The sequence below is a fragment of the Dromaius novaehollandiae genome, chromosome Z (genome assembly GCF_036370855.1).
Source record: "Dromaius novaehollandiae isolate bDroNov1 chromosome Z, bDroNov1.hap1, whole genome shotgun sequence".
NCBI lineage: Eukaryota > Metazoa > Chordata > Aves > Casuariiformes > Dromaiidae > Dromaius > Dromaius novaehollandiae.
Genome location: NC_088132.1, coordinates 20,728,158 through 20,741,818, shown reverse-complemented (window position 1 = coordinate 20,741,818; position 13,661 = coordinate 20,728,158). Strand labels below are relative to the sequence as shown.

Here is a 13,661-nt window from a genome sequence, read left to right as displayed (position 1 = left end):
GAAACAAGGTATTCAATAGTACTTTGGGCCTGTAAATTCATTTTAAGAGACTGCCAGGTAGTGTAGATGAACAAATGCATGCAAACACTGCTGTAGGCTGACCAATTACCCGTATGAGCTGCAATTATATTAGTGTGCAATGGCAATTGGAGGGAAAATTGGACCCTGTGGACATCCAGCTGAGTAAACAGGCTTGAGGAAGGATGGAGGTTGTGTTAGTCTGAATAAAATACAGCTAAGCAAATTTAGAGAAAAATAGACCAGAACTTGTATCAGTCACAACACATTCTTTGTATGCCCTCTAGTTTCACAATATTTTTCTCATTAGACTTTCCCTATCAAAACATTCCCTTTGCTGAAGCATTAGTGTAAGGTCAGGTATGTGCAGCAATAGACTGTATGCATCTGTATTTCACTCACATAGAAGTGAACATAAAATGAACTGGACAGGTGCTACTGAGGAATAATGAGTCTTTCAAGCCCAGGTAATAATTTATCCCCAAATACAGCATGGTCTTTCTGCTTAGGATATGTTTCACAATGTCACTTCTTTTATACCATGAAGCTAGGATTTGCTTGTGCCTGTGGCCAAAATCCCTGCTTCCACAGTGTGTTGGCTGCCTGTTGGGTGAGACGCTTCTTTTTTCTTCCAAGTGGTGTAAATATAGACGGTGCAGTAATTTGAGAACCCTACAAATTTGAAATTTGATAATTTATTTTGATAACTAATGGATACTAAATGGCTAGTAAATGCTCATGATGACCCACTGTGTTAGACCACAGGTCTGGGACTCAAAAGATCTGCCTTCAGTTTTCTATTTGACCTCCAGATTTTGTGGCCAAGACACCCAGGTGCCAGAAGGAAGAGCTGAGTGGAATTGCAGTGCCAAAGTTCAAAACCGCAGTCCCCTGCTCAAGACCCCTGCTCACCTTTTGAGTACTGCTTCACCCTGTGACACAGATGCCAAGCTGGTAATCCTTCGTTTGCTTCCCAGAGCTCCCAGGACACCCAGAGCTTTGCGTCATCACCACCTCATCCTGAAAAGCTGCATGTTTGCTTCACCCCTGCAGGACACCAGTGACCCTTCAGGGAGGCTGTTGAGCAAGCCAGTCCAAACACAGCTGGCATGCATGGAGAGGATTCACCATCTACAGCAGCAGCCCTCTTTAAGTTACAGCTGTAGAAAATGATTGGGTTTACTTCTGAGCAAAACATTGTATTTGGAGCAGTTCCCTGGGGTGGGCTATGTGCTTGTGAACTCTTAATAGTTGCAGCATGTATGTTGGGTGCTTTGGACGACCATTCACAAAGGCCTAACTCTCACTGTGTCCTCCCTGGGAATATAAAGTCCAGAATTCACATCCTTTGCTTGGGACAAGGTAACAGTTCTTAACTGCACCTAGTCTCCATTTCTTTGTGCATCTGTTGCTCATTTGTAATGGGGCTAAAAACACTTTCTATCTCAGAGTTCTAGTAAGGAGAACATTGTTAATGAAATGTTTGGATGCTGTAAATAATCCGTTTCTACAAGATACTCTGGCAAATGAGGTGAAATTTTTTAAATGATGTTGAAGATCACAAAGGTTATAGAGGACTTTAACATGACTTTTTGTCTGTCATGTAAATTTGCAAACTTGACCCCTCTTATCCTTTCCAGTGTTATGATAAATATGGAAAAAATTAAGGTCTGCAATGACTTCATTACAGTGGCAGGAGAAATGTGTAGCTGTGTAATAAAGACCTTTCAGCTTTAGAGTGAATGAAGTGACATGAGGAAAAAAGAAAGAAGAGACTTACAGTCCCATATGCTTGTGTCTGATGAGATCTGTATTCCCATCAGAAGTAAATACTGTGTTCCTAATATCCTTTGTCATGTAATGTTCCTTTACTGAGGATTGAGGGGGAGAAGCACAGACTTCAAAAACTTGATCTTTTTAATTGACTTTCTTACTCATTATTTCCAGTTGAGGCAGGTCACCAAATGTCTGCTGATGATAAAATAACTTTACTTCCTACCCTCTTACTGCCAAAAGGAATTCTGAAAGACCAGAAAGTAAATTTCCTCCTTTTTCCCACTTTGTTAAATAAGTCATTATTTGTGTTGAGGAAATGTAAGTGTATTTTAACAGGGCAATGAATGATACACTTGTAGGAAATTTTACACTGCTGCTCTTTGACAGCAGTGTCTGTTTTATATGAGCAAAAGAGGACCACTCAAAAAAACTGAATTTAAGTAAAAACAAACAAAAAAAACCCTTGCTTTTTGCCCTGAGATAAACATTAAATGCAAGTAATATCTGCAAGTCCTACTGCACATATGTCAGCTTTCAACTTACTATGGGTAAGTAAGTTCAGCTCACTATGCTGTATATTGATCACTTCTCTAAATCAGACTGTTACCAAATTCAGGGTTGAGTCTAACTAGGGAGTCATTTTCAGTTTTATCTTCCTAAAGACCAAGATTTGTCCAGTGTCTGACTTGGGACTCAATAATTCCATATCCCACTGTCAAGTTCCACCAAATCTGATAGGTGGGTGAAGATGTTAGAGAATAATTTTCTACAAGATTTGTGAAAACGAAGAGCCAGGTGGAAAATTTGGGAACTATTGTAACTGAAGGACAGGATGCAACTTGGGTTTATGCTCTGGTAAGGTATCAGGGGAGTCACATGTAGGTATTTTGTTAACTGAGCTAGTCCTAGAAGTATTTTTGGTCATGTGTTTTTTTTGCTTAAAAAAAAAAAATCCTAATTTATGCTATCTATACAGAACCATAAAATTGCAAAAAGTATTTTCTGGGAAGATGGAATGTAGTACTGCCCTTCCCCTGCCCTACCCCTTTTTTTTGAAGCATTTTGGAAATGCTGTTAGGAAATAAAAATAGCGCCATCCAAAAAAAAAAAAAAAAAAAAACCTGCTTTATTTTTGGAATGACCTTGTCTTCTGAGAGCCATTTCTTGAAGTGTGACAATAGAAAGGTAAGTGTTGGTGACTAGACAGGTGCATTATTTTTAAATTCCGAAGAGTTTTTTCTTTTAATGTACAAATTATAGTTGTCAATCTTCCAGCTTTCTGCACTGCCAGAAGTCTCTATTAATACCCAACATTCTTTTTGGAATGGGTAGGTGCCTGATTAGCTGCACAGATATGTTTAATTAATCATTTTATATTTTGCTGTGTTTAAAACAAAAAAAGCTGATGAAATGTTTATTATCAAATATTTTAGTTACAGAAAATATTTTGAGTTAGTTTTGCCAGTTTATTCAGTTAATATAATATTGTCATAATTGTTACCAGATAGCAAAATCAGAAATTTTGAGAGTGATTTCAAAAAGAGTATGTGTTTTGTAAAATATTTTTGATGGCTATTTTGATTGCAAAGTAAAGAGGGTTAAAAGATTGTTAGGGGAGATAAATCTTGCTTTGTCAGGAGAGGCAAGGGCTTTTACATAAAGCAAGCACATTGCGCTCATCAGAACAGAGAAACAACAGAAGCCTTATACACTTAGTCTTACTGACAACCTTAATACTAAGTGTGAGTAGAAGTCGGGGGAGTCTTTGTCTAAGAGAAAATAAAGAACAATTCATATGCCCAGCAAGTAGGAATTTTGCTCCTGTTTCCATACAAGGTCCAGCTGCCATATATACACAGTCCAAGAAGCGAAAGGTAACTGTGGGAAAGAAGAGACCTCAGGGAATGTAAGGTTTGCCCTGATGTACGCTCATCTACAAAATGAAGGAGGAGTAAAAAATGCCATTCAAAGGCGCTCATCAACCCTTTCCCAGCAGGTAGTTATGTAAGAGCATTTAAAGGGGTGAGGAGGGCACTTGGGTGTGCTAATGATTGCATAGAATTCAGTATTTTAGCCTGTGTATGCAGAAAACATGGAAGCACACTATTTCACATGCAGAGTGTGGCGTTGTTTTCTCAGTAGACAAAAAAGAAAACTTTGTTAATGTGTTGTTAAAGGTATATGTAGTAGAAAAATAGTCTTTCTCCAAATTCTCCATTTATACTCCTTTTCCAACAGAAATGTATTTTCTCCCTTCCACACTGGTTAATTCCCCCATGGTTCTGTGAGCAATTGCCATTCTTTGGATAGTACAGGCAACTGGTGTCCAGAGATGATTGTATAATTTTGTAGCCTCTCTGTATTCAGTTGTTTTTGCCTTCAAGAGCTCAGGCTGATGAAGCAATAACCTATAGTGCATCTGTTCAGACATCAAAGCAGCATTTGCAGTGTCTTGCAGACATTCTTTCTTTAAAGTGTTTTTTGTAGTCTTTGCTCATCTGTCACAACAGATGCATAAATACATTCTAAGTTCAAGATCTTAACTAGACATCAAAAACAGGCATTATAATTTAATTTGGTTCCCCTGCTCCTGAAAGAGCATTCTTCAAGGTCTCAAGAAACTGAAAATCAATCACTTAGCTTGGTAGCTTTATCCCTTGGTTTATCATCTTTTTCATCCTTTTCATTTTTTCACTGTTCTCTTTTCCAGCTTGAAATTTTAAGGTTTTAATTTGAATGCATTTGGCTTGTACCATGCCTTTCTCTGCTAACTAGAAGAAGCCTTGAGCAGGCAATATTTTCTTTGCCTAAACTTACTTGTATAATAAAATCAAGTTGCCTTTCAGACATATTTATTTGATGAACTGAGTGAATGTACATTTACAATCTTACTGAGGGCCTCCTGTGATTTCTGCAATAACAGTTTTATTGTAATCGTGATCATGTTTTAAAGTTGCAAATATAGGCATGATATTTCATTAATAGCCTTTTAGTGGTCAGGGCCACCCACAGAAGTAAAATCCTCTTCCTTCTCAGACTTGATCTGCTGATTATTTACTCAAAGATCACATTAGTCTTTTTTGCTGCAACATCATTCTGGGATGTTGTCCATTACAATTCTAAATTCAAGATACAGTTACCCAGGCTTAGCTACATTCTTTGTTCCCATTTGTAACTCTGTATTTCACTCTGGTAAGACAAATTCTATTGAATTAGGTTCAGCTAATTAATGTATCTAAATTTCCTTATATGATTACACTCTATCAGCCTTTCAATTATCGTTGTGCTCAGCAAATTTTAGCAGCAAAATTTTTTTAAAGTGCATTGACTCATGTTCAGTGATGTAAGTTCTAATAGTGCCTCTTACGATAGTGCATTCAAAATATCCCCATTTAGTTATAATTCCTCATAGACAACTACTTTTTGAGATCTGTTGATTTGCCTTTAAGCATTTCTGGTGCTGAATAACACTGTTTCAAAAGATAATGCAGAACATCTCCAAAAGTCTAAGCACACAATATCTGTGCAATAATCTTTTTACAAATCTTATACTCATTTAAGAAAGAAATTCAGTAGGTCCATCAACATTTGATTTTTTTTTTTATTCCTATTTCATATACTGATTAGAAGAAATTCTAGAGCAAATCCTTTAATTCTTGATTAGTTGAATGACCTTTTCTTTTATTGTGCTTGGGATTGAGGTCAGCCTGTGACTACACAGGTTCATTCTGTCATTTCTCTTTATTATCATCACTCATCAGGTTTCCAGGCATTTCTTTGCTACTCAGTATCAGCAGGTGATAAAACTTGTCAGGCAACTCATCTAAGATTTTGGTTCAAAAGTATTTAGTCCTGGCTGCATTGAAAATACGGTAAGTATTGCTTAGTGTTTGTCTTAGTCGTTGATAAACCCTCTGCTCTTTGTCCCAAGGGCTAGGACAACAGATTTGGGATGGCCAGCAGTAAACTGCTTAGAAGCAGTGAAACGTGAAGAGTGGTTGAGGTACTGTGCTATTACAGATGCCTAAGGGTGGGCAATAGCACGGGACCAGTAGATTCAACACAGCATTTATGGGGCACTCTGGCTTTTCTAGACCACTAGCAAGAGGTCAGGCGGGGTAGTGAGAACACCTAAAATGACACAAATAGCTTTATCATTCCTCTATTATCTCCATTCCTCCTTCAGCTGACGGTAACAACCATATGATCTGTGGGGTCCTGGCTTTTTCTGGACAATGTGCAGTACTTACATTAATCAGTCTTTATTGTTAATCTTACTATCTAATTGAGTTACTACAAGCAGGATGCTTTTGGATACTGTCTCTCCCATTACATTGAATTATCTAGGTCACAGAAGCATAGATGATCCTACCAAGATCCACTTCAGAAGAAATGGCCATCCCAAAAGTCAACTAAGAAGGAAATCAGGCTAAAATACAGGAGCACATAGGTGAGTAGAATTTGAAATATCTGCATACTTTGGCTCATAACGATAAAGTTGTCATGTATATCTATGACACAAGTTTAGAGCAAGAAGAAAGATCATATTAGAAGCTATATTTAGTTTTCTGCCTTTGAATTTGGATTAAAATAGTAGAATAATAGATGAGAGTGTCTTTGATGATCATACTGAAATTTAAATTTATTTCCCTTTAAAATTATGAAGTTTTGTATAAATACTGATCATCTATTATAGAAACTGCCTGCAGGAAAATTGAAAGTGCCTTGCTGTATCCAAACTGACTGCTTTATAATTAGTTGCATATTCAGTGCATACTTCCATAGCAAAATCTACATACAACTTGTGTATGGTCTGGGAGAGTTTCTAGTAATTCATCACTAACAGCCAGCACTAGAAATATGAACCACATGTCTCTCCACTGGCCAGTGATACAACATCCTTGGCAAACAGGCTGTAAGAATTCTTCTGGGCAAGACTTTAAAGATTAGTTGTTGAGCTTTACTTCAAGGTGTTAAATCTTGGCACTGAAAAATCATGTTATGAGTAGGGAATTAAACAATTCCCTGTCCTCTCACTGTAATACTCCCCAAACCCAGTAACTCAGAATTTCTTTTTCTTAGAGTAGTCAAATGCGGAATCTGACACTCTGAGCACTAGGGAAAAATTATCTTACAGGGCCAAATACAGCAACATTTGTACGTGTTGGTAGAGAGAAGCTGCAGCAACATTTATGGTTGGGAAAGGAGATTCAATGCATTTTCCAGTAGTCCCAGTGTTCTTTGTTTTACTTGATTCCTGAAGAATCAGGGAGCAGGTTTGAGGAAGAAAGTAGTTTTCTGAACTGCTTTTTTTGTTGTTTTCAGGTAGTGGAAGTGACAGTGCTCAATTAGCCACAGCACGAAAGGCAGGGAGGAGGGTCTGGAGGAGCTTCTAAATGGCAGGGTCCACAGCCCTCCTTCCTTCTTCCTCTCTGTTCCTGAAAAGCAGAGAGGTCCAGCCTGCACCCCAGACCACCCTCCATAGCTCCAAAAGCAGCATCTCCTTGTAGGTGGGAAGAAGATGAATCTTTTCAGTGATGCATTTGGTGGTCTAGAGCAAAATGTATTAAAAATTATAATAAAAATGTCAAAAATTATTAAACATTAGTACCTCTGATTTTATTAAATGTCTAATTTCGTGCTGATCAGATCTGGATAGAAAATACAAACTATGCTTTTTTCTTTTTAGGAAAATGATAGCTTAGGCTTTTTTTTATGAAAAAGGGTTTGACTTTGTTTTTAAGCATAATGTTTTTCACATTTTTGAATCAGTACCATTGACTCTTTGCTCAGTATTTAAGAATTTTTGAAATCTTTGGTTTAGCTACCCAGCTATGATGCTGGTAGAACAGTTTTGAAGTGACATTTTTGCAGCCCACAGTTCTCAAATTGCTAAAATAAATTATTTTCAACAGCACTGGAACCGTTTTAATTTTGTTTCAATAAATCTTAATCTGCACTGTCTCTAATGCTCCCTTATTACTTTGTCTCTGGTTGTATTGCATGGAGCTCAATACTTAGTGCCATGGGAAATGCGGTGACATTAATACCTGGCCACTATGAAACAGGTAAAACTTATTAGTTCACTTTATATGAGCAGATGATTAACAGTGAGCATTTAGTCACTGACTTCATCTTGATTTTGAATATAGCATTTATGGTGAGAGAAAAATCATTCACTCATTTAGTTGTAAGAAGAAAAACTATTGAAAATACTGCATTGCTATCTATTAATCTCTGCATTTCTGGAGTCAGTCGTATTTTCTCTCTAATCAGTCACAGGAAAGGAAAATAATATAATCTTATTCAAGTAAGAAAAATTCCATTTGTATAAGGAAAACAGCTTGCATATAAAATGAAGAGTAAGCACAAGCTGGTGAGAACCACCAGAAATGTCATTACTGCACACAAGCGTCAGATTAGGATCATGCACACAGTCCAGTACTGCAGGTCAGGAAGGAAGTAGCAAAAGTTTAATCTGTTGTAACAGGATTGCTTGAAATTGTCTGCCTACACCCCGGGCAATTTTCAAAGAAATATTTCAAAATGTGAAGTGTCTTGTCCATATCACTTTGCTGAGAGCTTGAAACAATAATTCTGACTATTCATTTGAATTGGAAGCAAACATATTACAAAAATTTTTGAACTGTGCTGTTGGCCCTTGTACTGTTTACTGTAGTACCTAAGAAAGATCAGAAAATATCATTATAAAAAACATTTAGATAAATGCTTCCCAAACATGTCAGAAAGGTGTGTGAGCTGGACATGCATTTATAGGAAATGTATAAGTAAATATGGAGAGACATTTAGAAACATGAAGGGCCGAAGATGCAAATCTGGTTTGGTTTAGTTTCGCGAATGAGGCTGGGGCTTTGCAAGCTTAAAGAGCAGTTCCACTAAAGCATGGCAGAATTCTTCCAAATGTCAAAGTGCATCTGGTTCAGCGTTGTAATGAGAGATGCAAGGAGCAGTATTATTGTTAGCAAGCCTGTGTGTGAAGATGAATCTCTTTATGCTTACTACCACAGTCAGTTTCTTAAGTTGCTTTTATTCTATTCAAAACAATTCCTCAGAACTTTCCTGCAGAACTGCTGAGTTATGAATGCAAGCACCATGCTGGGAAACACAGTCCACTTTCCTCAAGTCTTCCTGCAAATGCCCCAGAGAGACAGCTTTTTAAAAATCAGACTTATTTCAAGTCCAGCAAAACTACAGATACTTAAAGAAGATGATGTAGCTTTGATGGAATTGTTGAACTTCAGCCACAGCCTTGTCGTTCAGTTTAATCAGATTTCCCCCGCACGTGCTTTTTTCAAAGGAGCAAAATGATTCTCTGTCTGAACATGCTAGCAACTCAGATTTATATCTGTGGTCTATTAGAGAGTCTTCTCATCAAACTGTTAACAGCTGTTTTCCAAAAAAATGAGCTCAAAGACAATTTAAAAGCCACAGGTTAATGTTAGAAATTCTTCTGAGATGTGTCTGTCTTTAGATAGCCTATTCTAAGTCCTCAAAAAAAAGGGGGGGGGATGGGGGTAGAAAATTATTTGAAGCAAAATTTGAATGATTTGAAGTTAGTATGTGTGTGTGAATGTGAATGGACACTCACAGTTTTGGGTAAGTCTGAACAAAACTATGAATCTTCCAAATAGATCATTATTTAGGCTTGAAAGCATGTGATATGGAGTAGTATTTAGTCAAAACGCATCTCAAGAATTGTATGTCTTCTGTCTGAGAAAGCCAATAATGGCAAATTTTATTACAATAATTTGTGGAAAGATTTAGAACAAAGGATGTTTTCTTAGCATCTTGCTTCAGTTCATAGATTTTTTAGGAGAAAAATTTTGGGAGTAGGTAGAGGAGGAATTTGTTTCTCATAAAAGACATGCAGTAAACAATGTTAATCTATGGCTTAAAAGAAAAAAATGGTAGTATCACTGCATTTGGGAGTATACTATTGAGGCTGTTACTTTAAATGCACAGTCACCATTGTTAGGTGTAGTAAAGGTTTTGGCAAGCACATTAAAAATGTTCTTTTAGTTATAATTCTGAACGTTTATAAATGCAAAGGTCTGTATTGTATTACAGTGGTAGGTGAAGAGCAAACCAATGCTGTGTAAGGGGAAGTTTATTTAATTATCAGATAGAATAGACCGGAAAAAGTGCTGGAAAATTGTTTGAGAGGAGAAGGGTAACTGCAGGTCTGTGAAATTAGCAAGTCTTTTTAAGACTATCCTAACTCTATCCATGTATTTTGTGTAGTTCTTTCACAAAAGCAAGTGGGCACTTGAAGGTAAGCACCTGAATCAAGAACTAGATAGCTTGTTTTGATTATTATCACTCTGAGGGCCTGGATAGGCAGTTGAAAAGATTCATTTAATTTGTCTAATACATCCTTGGAATTACAAGATGGGTAGGCATATTGAGCTCCATTATTGTATGGGAACCTTTCAGAAACAAGCTTCAAAAAAAAAAACAAAAAAAACAAAAAAAACTTTCTGTGGAGATCCCAGAGCCATTTGCAGACAGATAAGCATTTTCCCAGGTGGAAACTGAGTAAAATTTTACACTTCTTTCCATTTACGCATAGCTCGCTATTCTCTGTCTGCAACAAACTATACTCTTGCTTTTTGTGGCCCATCAGCATGGTGAACTGGAAGAAATAAAACTGGTTTCTCCTAAATGCTCTCTCACTGTGCTGCCTTTGGAGTTCAAATTCATTATACTTGCTGTATCCTGTAGGGAGATTGATTTTGTGGTGGTTAGTGTAGAACTTGTCAGTTGTTCAGGTTACTTCATGTTCTACCCATAGTGTGCTAACCTATGTCAGGAAAAGCTTGATGAAAGGAAGACAGAAACACATGGATAGGATACCAGGTGCAAACTTCCATTAAATTGTAATAGTACCAGACATTGCTAACATCCAGCACATATGCATGGGGACCTAAGTCATTCACTCATGGGAATACTAAAAACTACTTATTCCAGCTACTGCATTTGTTGGGAAAAATCAGAAAGAGGTAACTCTGGCCCTACTCTCTGGCAAAAGACAGTTTTTTTAAGGTCCAGATAGTCCTGCACCACTGACACTTGACCTGGCTTACCCGCCAGGGGCTCCAACTTGAGCAGTAAAGGATTAAAATCAACATGTCTCTTCGGACAGAACCCACTTACCTACTGTTGACCAGCATAATATAACTTCTGCAGTATTAAAAAAAAAAAAAAAAAAAAAAAAAAGAAGTGAATTGAGCAGGAAAAGTGTGATGGCCCCCATTCCATTGAAGAGAGACTTACAGCAGATAAAATCCTTGTTAACATCTGGACAGACTTGCTGGCACAAAAGGACCGGCTTGACACTGCAAGTAAAATTTGTATACGCAGGCTGCAGCTGTAATTCCTGTGCAGGGCTAACAGGGATGAGCTGATGATCTGTTTGAGGATGTAAAAGGAATTGGACTTATGCCGAGGAAGGCAAATGCTCAGCTCCTGAGCAGCACAGCCTCTGCGACTGGGTGTAGCACCAAGACACATAGCAGTAAGAATAACGCCGGGCACCTTTTAATAGCCTCCCTGTGCTTCCTGCCTGCAGTCTTCGTGCAGCGATGAAGTCATCCAGGTAATGCATTAGTGTCCATCACAGGGCGGTGCTGGGTGTTGTGCTGAACCGAGTCAGAAGTCTTGCTTAGTGTCAGGAAGGGATTATGATTAGCACCAAGATAATCTAGATGATCCTTAAAGGTCCCTTCCAACCTCAACCGTTCTGTGATGAGAAGAGTCCCTTTTGCTGCGAGATGCTTTGAAAAACATTATTTAGTCCGGGAAAGTTAACAGGAGATGGAGCTCTTCAGTTTTTAATTTGCTTCCAACTTTCCTTCCAGCCCTTGCCTATTATTACTGTTTTCTTCTCTCCCTTATCTCATATAGCTTGGTGAAATCAACTGCAGTCCTTTAACAACACCAAAAACTACATACAGCTTAACCCCCCAGTGTGCGTGCTTTTCTCATTATAAACAAAAAAAGCTTTCAAACTGCTAACTGCAGGAGGATGTGAATGAGCCTGAAAATGCTCATCATGGTGAGATCATTAGCCATTAATACCTAAACAGCTGGTTGTGGTGAAGGCAACTGTAATTCTTACTCAGAGATATGCCAGCAGCTACACCAACTTGAGTGCCCCCCTAGTGAAGTTCTCAGCAACACAGTTACCTGATGGCCCCCAGACCAAAGCGGCTCTTCCTTGCTTGACAATAGGTCATTTTTTCAATGAAACTAAACCATTTGATCCACCACCAGGCATCGTCATTCCATGGTGTCTGCTTGTGCCATGGCACGGACGGCCCCGTCTCTGCACTGCCACATGCCACAGCAGTCACCGGCCTACCCCCAAGGGAAGGCCACCTCCTCCCGAGCCAGGCATAGGGCCCTCGGCAGCCACCTCCTGTCTGAGGAGGAGATAGAGAGACAAGGCAGGGGGGCACAGACCCACAGGTGTCTGCAGTCCCTGCAAAAGCCTTTCAAAGACCCCCGCTCTTGTAGCAATACGGTCCTCTTGGTGGGGCTGAATAGGTGGGTCAGCTCACATGCTCTTTCTCTGCTTGGAGGACCTGGGCCTCTGCGTGCACACACACACGTGTGCACACATGCATGCATACACATACACACACAGAGGGTTCCTGTCCATCAGTCTCATGAGCTCTGCACGAACTGAACAGCCACAAAAGCACATCACCCCATCACTGGCGGGCTCCAGCAAGGAGAGGCAGCCCAGCAGCATCCCAACACCAACACCACCTCATTGCTCATGGGAGACAGGCCATCCTCCACACTTGCCTTGGGCTGAAGGATTTCTTGGAGTATAAGATGGATAGGAGGCAAGAAGGAGGAGGTGGCCCCCAGGCCTGGCCTCCTACATGGCTACTGGAGGCAAAAGGAGGGCCCCTTCTCTGTCCTGCCTCGTCAGTTGGTTCAGCCTGGAGCTGGACCGCCAAACAGCCTAGAGAAGCTCCTGTCAAGGTACCATATCAAGTGATCACCTGCAAAAATACCTGCCTAAAGAGCAATGATTACTGTTCCTGTATCAACCCCACGTCTCTTTACCCAAGGGTAACTAGCCCTGACACTTGCCCACCGGGTGAAAGAAGAAAAGCAGCTTCCTCAGCATATGTGATGATTAGGGATTCAGGATCAGACCTGTTTGCTTCAGGGAGAGTGCCTTCTGAAGCCAACACACAGAATTGTGAAACCAGTAGCAAAGAAATATTTTAAGTCTGTCAAACTGGGAGCAAAAAGGTGGTATCCTCTGACTGGTGACAACCAAAGGGAATACCTGTTCTGAAAGCAGAAAAAGGCAGCAAAGGTCCTATAGGCAGCCTCCCCTCATCTCAAACAACCACCTATGCTGAACATAGAAAGAAATACTGAGAACAGTTAAAGTTGTGAAAGTGAATGGAAAGTGAAACTGAAAGGCAATAATGATTTATGAAAGCATGAGCAAAAATCTCTCAAAAAACTTTTTGTAAGATAATTGATTTCTGAGGCACAGGAAATCCAAGAGATCCATCTAGACTTTGTTACAGCATTTAACATCTCCAACAATAACCTGAGTTATGCTGGAGAAGTCAGGATTAAAAACTGCGAGATGAGCAAGAAATAGGATAGAGACAACTGAGGCAACGACAGCGGTTGTGACATCTGGGAGCTGTATGTGCATGGCAAGCTTCTGAACGGGACAAGTGATGTGCTTGCCCAGAGCAGGTGGCGGCTGGGAGGGGCAGCCTTGTCCCTGTCCCAGCCACCCACCGCAGCTTTGCTTGGCGTGGCCGTGGGGGCACCCAGTGGCAAGGCTCCCTTTGGAGAGAGCTGTGCAA

At 39.5% G+C, this 13,661-nt stretch overlaps 1 long non-coding RNA gene across 1 annotated transcript; it reads left to right on the top strand.

Moving 5' to 3' along the window:
* Positions 1 to 2,925: 2,925 nt before the first annotated feature.
* Positions 2,926 to 7,396, top strand: LOC135324912 (uncharacterized). The gene is made up of 2 exons (XR_010386149.1): positions 2,926 to 6,244; positions 7,120 to 7,396. It is a non-coding gene; the product is annotated as an uncharacterized LOC135324912 (long non-coding RNA).
* The last annotated feature ends 6,265 nt before the right edge of the window (positions 7,397 to 13,661 follow it).